The sequence below is a fragment of the Parambassis ranga genome, unplaced genomic scaffold (assembly GCF_900634625.1).
Source record: "Parambassis ranga unplaced genomic scaffold, fParRan2.1 scaffold_21_arrow_ctg1, whole genome shotgun sequence".
Lineage (NCBI taxonomy): Eukaryota > Metazoa > Chordata > Actinopteri > Ambassidae > Parambassis > Parambassis ranga.
The window spans coordinates 6,012,212-6,023,626 of record NW_021144767.1 but is presented as its reverse complement, the minus strand read 5'-3'; the positions used below and the strand labels follow the sequence as shown (position 1 = coordinate 6,023,626).

Here is an 11,415-nt window from a genome sequence, read left to right as displayed (position 1 = left end):
AAAACATATGTATGTGTATAAATATGTATGAGTAGTAGTTTATAACACAACATGTGTGGGTGTGTGATGACACAGTTTTCAGTCTGGTTAGTAAAAAGTCATTAATAAGTCCAATTAGTCCAAACCCTCATCTCTCCTGTTCTCCAGCCTTCCTCACCACCACACACACACACACAACAAACTGTGGTGACAGGATGATACCAGATATCATGGCACTATTGAACTCTTCATAAGAATTCTTTTCTTTTCTGTTAGCAGTGATCAGTCTCATCTGAAGCTCCTCCTTCATGGTGTGGTTACAAACCACAGCACTCAGCAGTCTTATCTGAGGGCAGCAGGGGCTGATGGGAGTTTTGAGCAGCTCGTCCTCGTTTGGCCTCAGCTGCATCAGAGCGTCACTTCTCTGTGAGTTCACCAGAGGAAACATGCTTCTCCTGCCGGCTGCTGCTCTCTGCTGTCTGTGTTCAGGTGAGTGTTTCCAGCCAATCAGGCGCCGACGAGCCGCACCTGTAACAAACACTGACCTCCACCTGTCTCTGCAGCGCTGGTTTCCATGGCAGCAGATCTGACCCAGGACGATGCCTCGCTGACCAGGAGAGTCGGTGGACATGTGTCCTTCAGCTGTGGAGGGCTTCAACAGTGTAGTGACAGCTTTGTATTCTGGTACCAGAAGAAAGACCAGGACACATTCAGACTGATTCTCTATATTGATAATGATAATGGTGACATCTATGGAGGTTACAGTCATCCTCAGAAAGATGATTTCTCAGCTGTACAAACACAGAAGGGCTGGAGCTGGAGCTCAAGACAGTTAAAGAGGATCATTCAGCCACCTACTGCTCCTGTTGGTGGAGTGGAAGGTCCCACAGTGAGAGATTATGGGAGCAGCCTGAACAAAAACCAGCAGAGAACAGAAAACCACATCAGCTTCATGTTTCACCTCCATCTCAGACTCAAACACTCAAAGAGCTCTGAAGCATCGAAAGCTGCACAAATGCATGTTTGATCCCAACAAAGGAAGGAATGAGTCCATGTGACCAGAGGGGGCGCTGACTGGGAGTCTTCCAGTCGGAGCTTCACATGTTAACAGAGGAAGTTTAGAACCAGCAGGAAAAAGCTATGATGAGGACGCTGTGGTGCTTTTTACAAACATGGAGATTTTCAGTGTCTCTGTTTTACACAGACGTTCCTGCAACATGGAATTCTGACAGACTCCTGCCTCCTGATTGGATGCTTCACTCAGCAGGTTTTTGTATGAGCCTGTTTCACTGTGTGAGGATCTTTGGTCCTGGAACTAAACTGATAGTAACAGGTAAGAACTAACATTTGTTTTTACTGTTGGAATGTTGAAGCTGTTTAAAGTCACTTTCTTCATGGACTGTTTCTACTGAATCAAAATTATACAATATATAAAATACATATTTTGGTTTTAAAGTAAATGATGGTAAATAGACATCAATATGTAATAATTATAATATATAATAACTCATCATAATGTGTTAAATGTGATCTGGTAAATATTTTATCTAGCATGTCCATCAATAATATTTCATGAACAGAAATGTATAATATTTGACATATCCACACATACTGCCCGTGTCTGTTAAATCAATATTTTTGTTATCATGACTATTACAGTAAAATATTGAGACATAACTTCAAATATGTAATATGAGGACTTGAATCATATTTCATACATAAATCTGACCAATTAAAACAGATTAAAACAGAAGTGATTAAATAACATGAATTATATGTGACAGATTCATTATAAAGCAGTTTGGTTATTTGTTACATGTGTGTAAACTTTATATATAACCTCATATTATAACAGTGTATTTTTCATAATAACCAGTTGTAGGTCAGCTACAGTTTATAGTTCAATGTCAGAAGCTCTGTCATAAATTGATGTTTTATTTGCTTTTAGCTTCCTTAAAGTTCAGAATGTTTTATGTGCTTGTTCTTATATTTAGTCATCAGATGCGTCATGTGACATGTCCTCCAACATTCCAAGACGTGCATGTTAGGTTCATTGTCTTTGTCTTTCTGTGGCAGCCCTGTGATAGACTGGCCACCCATCAAGGCCTGTCTCCCACTGACAACTACTATAGACTCCAGCCAGAGGTGAGAAACCATTTTGAAACCAAACATGTGGCAAATGTTTTAGTCAAAATAACGATTTAACTGTTCACATCAGAACCCGTACAGGTGAGAAGCCTTTATCTAGCACAATATGAGGGAACTGTTTCAGTTGTTTTTAAAATTGAATGCTATTTGTCACATGAAGGATGCATAGATAAGAAGCCATGTTTGCCAAAGAGGAAAATGTTCTGAAACATCTGTGTGGAAAAGTTCCTTTGGGGAGTTTTGCTTGAGTCAATGATGTTATATCCAAATGTTTCTGAAACGGGTGAAAGGACAAAGAGACTAAACTGGACAGAGTAGCAAAGTTCAGTCTGCACACAGCTGACAAGAGAAAAACACTCTACAAGCGATCTCAGGAACAGGTGCAGTTTTGTGAGGAGTGTGAAAAGCGATGTCTGCAACGTAAGATGAGGTGGGAGATTGCTATGCATAAACGGGGATCTGCTCGTGCAGTTGATGGCTGTATGCACAATTTTTGAACAAAATGTACTAATGACGTATTCCCTTAAAGCTTAATGAATTATTTTCAGGGTGTCTTCTATGTAATAAATATAAAAAGTTACAATGCTATGCGTATCCATAACGTTTTAATTAGGGATGTCCCGATCAGGTTTTTTTGCCTCATTTTGAGTATCTGCCCATACCGAGTGTGTGTGTGTGTGTCCAGAGTGCCACGCTAGGAGATTGCACACACGCAGCAGCTCATCAAGGTCTCGAACCACGATCTCTCGAGCCAAAAGCAGCTGTCATACCCCTACACTACAGGACACAGAGCCACCCTGCACAGAAGGAATTCACTTTGAGAGTCCTAATAAATATATTCGAGTCCTGATCGGGAGGTAATGTCCGATTCCGATCGAGTCTGAAATCACGTAATCGGTCTCACACTGTGCTGAGGCTTGCTTCGGTCACGTGACTAGTGACGTTTGAACCACTTCAGTGACGTTTGAAGCAGTTGAGTGCTTCGAACGGCATACGAGTCATGTGATTGGTTCGGGTTGTGAATCGCTTGGTGGGATCGGGTGTGTTCAGGGATATGACTATATATCAATATATAGTAATAGATCAATCAGTTAGATAGTGAAATATATTAGCTACATTGATACATACATCGCAATTTGTCATTGTGTACATGTTAGTAGAAGAAAAGTTATTGATCACGTTTCTCTGGCATGTGTGTGTGTGGAGGACCTCTTGCTGATTCGCGTATCATAAGTTTTGAACCCGGAACCTCTCGCACCCAAACCGACAATGATTCCCCTACACCAGCATCCAGCTTTGTTCTCCGCCGCAAATGCTTTAATTGTGTTAAACATTTTAATCGGATTAATCATGATGATCACTTCAAATGTAACTTTGTATACAAATTTTGTGCAGTAAAAGTGAAAGTTTAATGTATTTATTGTGTCAGCCTGAAACCATTCAACCATGTAGTGTAGTCAAACGAGACTGTGCGGCGATTCAAATCCCAAACAATCCATGAACCAATAACACGCACCACAGTTCATTTTATCCACCACTAGATGTCCTACTGGAGCACTGTGTCAATGAAGCCTCGAGTAATGAACCTTTTTCTTGAATCGTGTGTCGAAGCTTCAACACAGAACACTGTGCAGTGACACAGCTCCCCATCAGCTTCAAGTAATGTTCTCACTCTGAGCAGCAGCCAGGTTCAAAGTCTTTAATGCAGCCATAAAATGGTGGAAACCTGTGCAGTAACATGTTATCATCCATCACTGATTAACAAGCAGAGATCCAATGCAGCTGTAGAGATTGAGTTATGATGCACAGATGGTGTTCAGGAATCATACCAACATTTCTAACAGCATTCTGAGGCCGTCTCTCAAAATGAAGTGTTTCCAGAAACCTGTCTTCATATTATATAAACTGAGAATACCTCATCTGCTCACTTCTTTCATCCACCCACAATCAATCTGCTCAGATTATTCATTTTCAGGATCTGGACCACTGTGCTGGCAGAACAACCAAAGCATTGATGTGTCTGATCGTATCAAATAATAATTTTCTGCAAATTTGTAAATCTGTTCTTTGCTTCTGTCACAGTCTCGCTGTGGGTTGTGATCTAACTACACAAAGTCCTCACACAGTTTATTCATAGTAACAGTCAGATAAGAACATCAAATGTTACATTTATAGTGAGTGTAAATGATGTGTGGAGCTGATGGATTTGTTTTCACTGAAACACACTTTATTAAGAAGGTGTGTTTCTCCTTCCTTACAGTCAGATCAAGGTCTGTAACTGTAACTGATAAGAACTCTGTGCTGGTTCAGTCTGTGAATGTTTGACCTGAGCTCTTTGTTCCAAAGGTCAGAACACCGTCATCATATTTCCTTAAAGAAGCCTTGAGTGTGACGGTGAATCCAGAGAGCTGAGCCTTTCTGTGCATCAACAGAGCGTTGAAAAGCTGCTGCTGTGAGTTCCATGTTTGTTCTTTCTCTGCTGTTTTCCTGCTGATGGACGTCACCTTCACTCCTCGGCTTCATCCAGATTCTTTTCTCCATCAGGAGGTAACAAACAGCAGTTTATTGATCAATGTTGTTGTGTTACTGTGACTTTTGATTGTGTTTGGTGTGTGTTTGATTGTGTGTGTTTGATTGTTGTGCTTCACTTGGAACATTTACTGTATCTGTTCGTCTCGTGCCGATCATCTGATTGTTAGAGAGCTTTGTGTCATTCTAACAGACAGTGTGATTCAGCTAGTGAGAGGCGTTCACTGTCCTGTTGTGGAGGACTGCTGGCTGCTTCATACAGTCATTAAACATGTTCCAGATGTTTGAAAATGTTCACAGTCAGCATGAAACAGAAAGTCTGTCATCAAACTGCTCTTTGTAGAACAATGCAGCATCTGTTAACACTGTGTCTCCATCATGTGTTCAGTCAGATACTTTTGACTTTTTACATTCTCACTGTGTCACTCATTCATGTTAAACTGTAGATGGAGCTTTTACTGAGCAGCAGCCAGGTTCAAAGTCTTTAATGCAGCCATAAAATGGTGGAAACCTGTGCAGTAACATGTTATCATCCATCACTGATTAACAAGCAGAGATCCAATGCAGCTGTAGAGATTGAGTTATGATGCACAGATGGTGTTCAGGAATCATAAGAACACTTCTAACAGCATTATGAGGCCGTCTCTTAAAATGAAGTGTTTCCAGAAGTGATGAGCTGCAGCAGAGAGCTGCATGTTTTCATGGATCTGTGAAAACTCTCAGCTGTTTTTAAAGCTTGGAGAAAGATGGAGGTCCTGCTTATAAACAGTCCAAAAGCACTTTTTATGAATCCTACAAAAACATAGTTTTATAGATAAGTTACAATCCAATGTTTCAGACATCATATGAAATCTTTAATGTAAAATGCTTCTTCACTGTTTATCATGACGTTATTTCTACACTCTCTGTACTCTGACCCATGTTTACTTTGTCTCCATCTGCTGGTAGAATCCAGAGTGACAGTGGTATTCAGTGGTGTAAGTGTTGGGGGGAGTGTTGTGTTTGTATGAAGGTGTGTGCTAGCAGGTCCCAGGTGTCTTTTTAGTCATTTCATTTTAGTCTTTTAGTCTTTAAAAACGTGAGGTCAGTCCTGATCCGGTCCGTTTGGGATGAAATGAAATAAATGATTAAACATTCCAGTCATTAAGTCACAGCATCTGCTCACATAAACAGCTGCAGCCATTTGAAATCATTTCAGTTATTTTTTGTACGCACAGCACCCCATGTTGACAGGAAACATTTCTGCAGATGAAAAAACAAAAAGTGAAATATGATTCAGATGGTTCTAACCTTCATCTGAGTCCAGCTGTGTTTGATGATGCTGATTGGACTTGATGAGGAAAGACACACACCTGTCTGTATAAGACTTACAGCTCACAGTGCATGTTAGAGCACATGAGGAGCATGAGGTCAAAGGTCAAACTGACTCTGACTGTCTGTGGGACCCTTTGTATTTTTCATCAACAGAAAAATGATCCAACCAATTATTGTTTTAAACTGAGACTCACTGGCCCTGGCTCATTGACTGTGATGAACATATATCTGAACACATTTTCATTGACCCACACACACACATTTCTATTATATACAGGATGTTTGGGTCTACTGGACCCAGGCATATAAAAGTGTGAAAAGTGCAGTGTTGTACCCTCATACCTGGGCCTGCTGTTTGACAGTCCCAGGTAGTGAAAGTGATCTCAGTGAGTTGTTGGATCAAATAAATGTAATTATGTGCAGTTTCATTAACATTTGTGTGTTTGGTTTTAAAACCTAAACTTAAAATGTAAACTTGTTGAAGCAACACAAACCAACTAAGTCAATGCAACACAACATTGTTGAGTAAACTGAACGATCACCAACCTGATACCTACACCTGACACCGGGTGGCAGCACTTGGCTGTGTGACATGCACAGTTCCCCTTTGATGAAGTTGTCCAATTTACTTAATATAGTTACGTCAACAAGTTCCACAGAACTTAGTTGTGTTCAATCGAAATAACTAAATTATGTGAAGCTAACAAGACTGTGTTAAGTCGTTTCAACATAATCTGACATTTATTACACTGACACACCTAACACCAACTAAACAGCTCACATTTCTACACTGAAATAAATGTGGATTGATATTTCCTTAAAGAGCTTGTCACGTTTTGCACTCAGAAAGTGCCTGTAATCTTTATTCAGGAGTTTAAATTAATGAGTAAACATTACATTAGTACATGTTAATTAGTTCCTAAAATATGGACTTGAATTGTGCCTTTATTATGAGAATAAATATATAAATATTTACTTTCAAATGTATTTCTGTAGATTTATTGTGATACTATATTTGAAAGATGTCGGCAAGAAAAACACACGAGGAGCAGGAAAAAACAGGACACAGGTGAGACACATTAGGGCCAGCAGGTGATCAGCAGAGGAGACACAAGGAAGAGAAGACACCTGAAACGAGAGGCATGTTAGAACTACATGAAGCTGCTTGGAGGAGCAGTGAAACCTCTTCAGACAACTCTATAACTCTGCAGGTTCTACACTTGTTCAGCAGCTACTTCACTTGCAGCTAGTTCAAACTTTGAAGGTCCAGCCACTGTCACTGACGGTGTCTCCTTCTCTGTTTCAGCTGAAGACACAGCTGGACTGATGGCAAAGCCCGCTGACCGTGAGTACAGTCTTCTCTCTGTACACCACACACACCTCAGTGCGAGTATTTGGGTTTTTACTGACCTGACCTTTGACCTCTCTGACCTCACAAAGAGGGCAGAGTCCAAAGGTCAGCACCAGTTCCTCTTGAACACACCATAAACCAGCTGATAGACTGATGATCTTTATTCTTTGACTGATCCCAAACTGGGAAATGTCAGGCACTCAGCGTTCTATACACCCTGAAGCCCATCAGTCCTCACAGGACAGAGGGCAGGGGTTCCTGAACGCACCACAGAGGTCATCATCTTTCTCTGCTCTCCTCTCAGACACGCACTTTGTGGATGAACACAGAGCCGACCTGATCCAGAGAATCAGCAACATCGACCCCATCCTGGACCAGCTCTTGGGCTCGGTCATCCAGCAGGAAGCATATGATCGGATCAGAGCTCAGCCCACCAGCCAGGACAAGGTCAGGGAGCTCTACACGTCCCTGCAAGCTGGAACAGAGGCCAAAGAAAAATTCTACCACATCCTCCAGACGCACGAGCAGCTGCTCATCGATGACCTCAATAAGACGTAAGCTCTGTGAGGACACCCAGGCCTGAACACCAGTGTCATCATGAGGGAACAATATATATTCTATATTTTACTCGTGTTACCTTTACTTTTCCCTTCGTTTACATATAAACAGAGTTTTCGGCTCTGAAAGATCTTGAACCCAGGGATCCACATAAAGAAAAGACACCCGGCCTGTATAGGCCAAAATAGGGTTACAATAATATTCTCATAACAGAATATGTCTTTACATATAGATAAGGACATATAAACACATGTATACACAACCATGTACCATGTAAAACATGGCCTCTCAATGATCATTATAAATATTCTCATTATCAGCTTAACTGATTATAAATATCAACATTAACATGAGACAATTTGGCTGGACCATTACTTTCCATACTAGAACTACTCATCTCCCATTTTCTTTTTTTTAAACCACTCACTGTCAAAAAAACAGAGAGGAAAATGTATTTTAACATCGTAATATGAGCAATATTTTTAAGCACAACACATGAACTGAACGCCTCCTTACTCCATATTATCATTATTATTATCAATTATTATTACCATATTACCTTGATCTTCATCTTTCTCCATCATAAATGTCCATTGTTTTAACGTCAGTTTTCCTTATACACTTCATACAGTTTCTGTATGTGTATTTATATGCATTGTGCCAGAAAACTCTTCTACCCATGACACATGTGAGCCAGGGTTGTGTTTGCATATAGAGTTAAACAGTCAGAGACAGTGTGGCTTATCAATGACTAATTCCAGTTTATTTCAGCCATATTGCAAATGAAACAGGTCTCATACATCAGCAACAACACAAATAGATTGAGGACTCTGCAACCAACACCAAAGGAAAAAACACTTAGACATACTGTCCTCCAGATAATAACAACCAATACTAATAATCATATCCAGCACAAGGCTGCAGTTACCTCTGGCATAGTTTCAAACCACGTTAGACATGCTGCTACTCTGGAGACCTTAAGAGGACTGTTAGGACTATTATACAGCGATTAGCCTGTTAGATGCCATGCATTAATTATTATTATGATGAACTAATTTCATTAGTGAACTTTACATGACTGACAGGCTTCATTACAGAATAGCTCCTTATATAGACGTTCTTTTTGGCTGCCATCTCTTGTGTCTCGAACTCACTGTCTCACATGTGTTTTGATGCTGCCAACCAACGTAGCTACACACATGACAGCCTTTGATATAACACAGTCAGAATGTGTTTCTTCCTGCAGGGTGGACCATGGTGGAGAGCAGACGTTAAAACCTGATGTGAGGAAGGGTAAGTTTGACTCAGTCTTTCCTCATGTTATTGTGCATGAGTCAGTGTTCTATCAGTCCATCAGAAGTCCTGTCTTTAATGGACATTTGTCTCTTGTATTCAGTCACAGTGTCATTGCACACTTACTGGATCCTTATTGTTCTGACCCACATATGCAACAAGAAAAAGGCTTTTGTCCATCAAACGTCTGGATGCGATGTCATTGGAGTGAATATGGACTGTGACCTGCTAGCATGTCCCAGGTGTCTTTTTAGTCTCATGTCCTCCTCACTTCCACTCTCACATGAGCCAGATGATTTGTGTGTCTTTAGTCTGTGTCTGAGTACCTGTTGTGTTGATGTGTTTGTGTAGCTGGAGTCCATCTTGCTTTTGGATCAGTCATTGTCATTTGTAAGTAGCTCTGTATATATTGTCATGTGTAGCTGCAGCTTGTAGGAGGGAGACGCCCTTTTTCTTTGTTCTGTTTTTGGGTCAGGAGTTTTAGGTTCCAGCTTTGTCATTTTTTTCTTTTGTTAGGGAACCTTAGTGTGTTTTAGTGTCTTTTTGTTTGTTGATTTGGGCACTGCTCCCCTCTGAGTTCATGACCTACAGCCTAACACTGAATCCAGCCTGTGTACCAAACACTGCAGTGTTTAAGGTGCTCTAATCACTTGCTTTGTCTGTCAGACTTACCATGCAATATTCAGATTTTCGACTGCTTTCTTTATGTGTCCACACTATAAAGTGTTAAATTAAAACTTGAAAGTGTACATTTTAACACCTGTTGAGAGTTATTTCAACTCTGACAGGTGTTAGAAAGTAACACTGGCTGACAATAGTGTTAAAACTCTACACTAGTGTCAGTGTTGCAAAAACAAAACTACCACATTACACTCACACTAATACTGACACTTGATTGTCCATTTAAACTCATATGTTTTAATGTGTTTCGTTATTTTAACATAGAAGCTCAAGTTAAGTTTATTTATTAGTTGTTTGTACCATGAGTGAAGGTGGTTAGGGGGAGCAGTGAAATGTTTACAGAAAACAACAAAGACCATCCATGTGTTCAGTTGCCTTGATTTACTCTCTTAGCCATAGCATTGCCAAGATGAATTCGTTTTTTTGGATGATAATGGATCTGTTTTGCTTTGTAGGAACACACTGAACTACCTGGGAAAGTTAGTTAAGACAGACAAGGTCTGCCTATATGTGTAAACACACACTAACACTACTCACTGTCTTTGACAGATGGGATGGTTCCAGTACCGGAGTCACGCCACATCACATATTACCAAAGAATTCTTCAATCAAACTTCAAGGGCAAGATTCTGTATACACGAGAAGGCTGGGCAAACGATAAAAAGCGTCTGGTTGATATCTACACAGAGCTGTACATCACAGCCGGCCCTGACATACACATCAACACACAGCATGAGGTCCAACAGATCCAGAAAGCCTGGAGGCCCAGAGACACTGAGACATCTGTCAAACCCAGAGACATGTTCCAACATCCTTCTGGAGAATACATACCTGTAAAAACAGTGCTGACCAACGGAATCGCAGGAATTGGAAAGACCTTCCTGGTGCAAAAGTTTATGCTGGACTGGGCTGAAGGAACAGCCAATCAAGATGTGCATCTCATTTTCCCCTTCTACTTCCGCCAGCTGAATCCACTGATGGGAAAACAGTTCAGTTTGGCAAACCTCATTCATAAATGTATCCCAGAGGCTAAGGGCATCAAAGAGGAGGCTCTTAACTACATCTTTACTGCTTTAGAATCATCAGGAAACGGCAACTACGACGACAGCGAATTCAAGCTTCTCTTTGTGTTTGATGGACTGGATGAGAGCCGCCTTCATCTGGACCTTCATGTTGATGATAGTCACTCTGTTGATGTAACTAAGTCCACCACCACCGATATCTTGGTGAAAAACCTCATCAATGGAAAACTGCTGCGCTCTGCTCGCATATGGATAACCACACGACCTGCAGCAGCCAAACAGATCCCTACTGACTGTGTGGATGTGGTGACAGAGGTCAGAGGGTTCACTGACCCACAGAAGGAGGAGTACTTCAGGAAGAGGTTCAGAGAGGAGGAGCAGGCCAGCAGGATCATCTCCCACATCAAGACATCACGAAGCCTCCACATCATGTGCCACATCCCAGTCTTCTGCTGGATCACTGCCACAGTTCTGGAGGACATGTTGGAAACCAGAGACCTGCCCAAGTCCCTGACTGAGATGTATGCAGAGTTTCTGATG

The 11,415-nt window shown here is 41.0% G+C and overlaps 1 long non-coding RNA gene across 1 annotated transcript; it reads left to right on the top strand.

The window, feature by feature from the left end:
* Positions 1–7,863: 7,863 nt before the first annotated feature.
* Positions 7,864–10,643, top strand: LOC114429839 (uncharacterized). The gene is made up of 3 exons (XR_003669957.1): positions 7,864–7,875; positions 9,126–9,172; positions 10,403–10,643. It is a non-coding gene; the product is annotated as an uncharacterized LOC114429839 (long non-coding RNA).
* Positions 10,644–11,415: the final 772 nt, after the last annotated feature.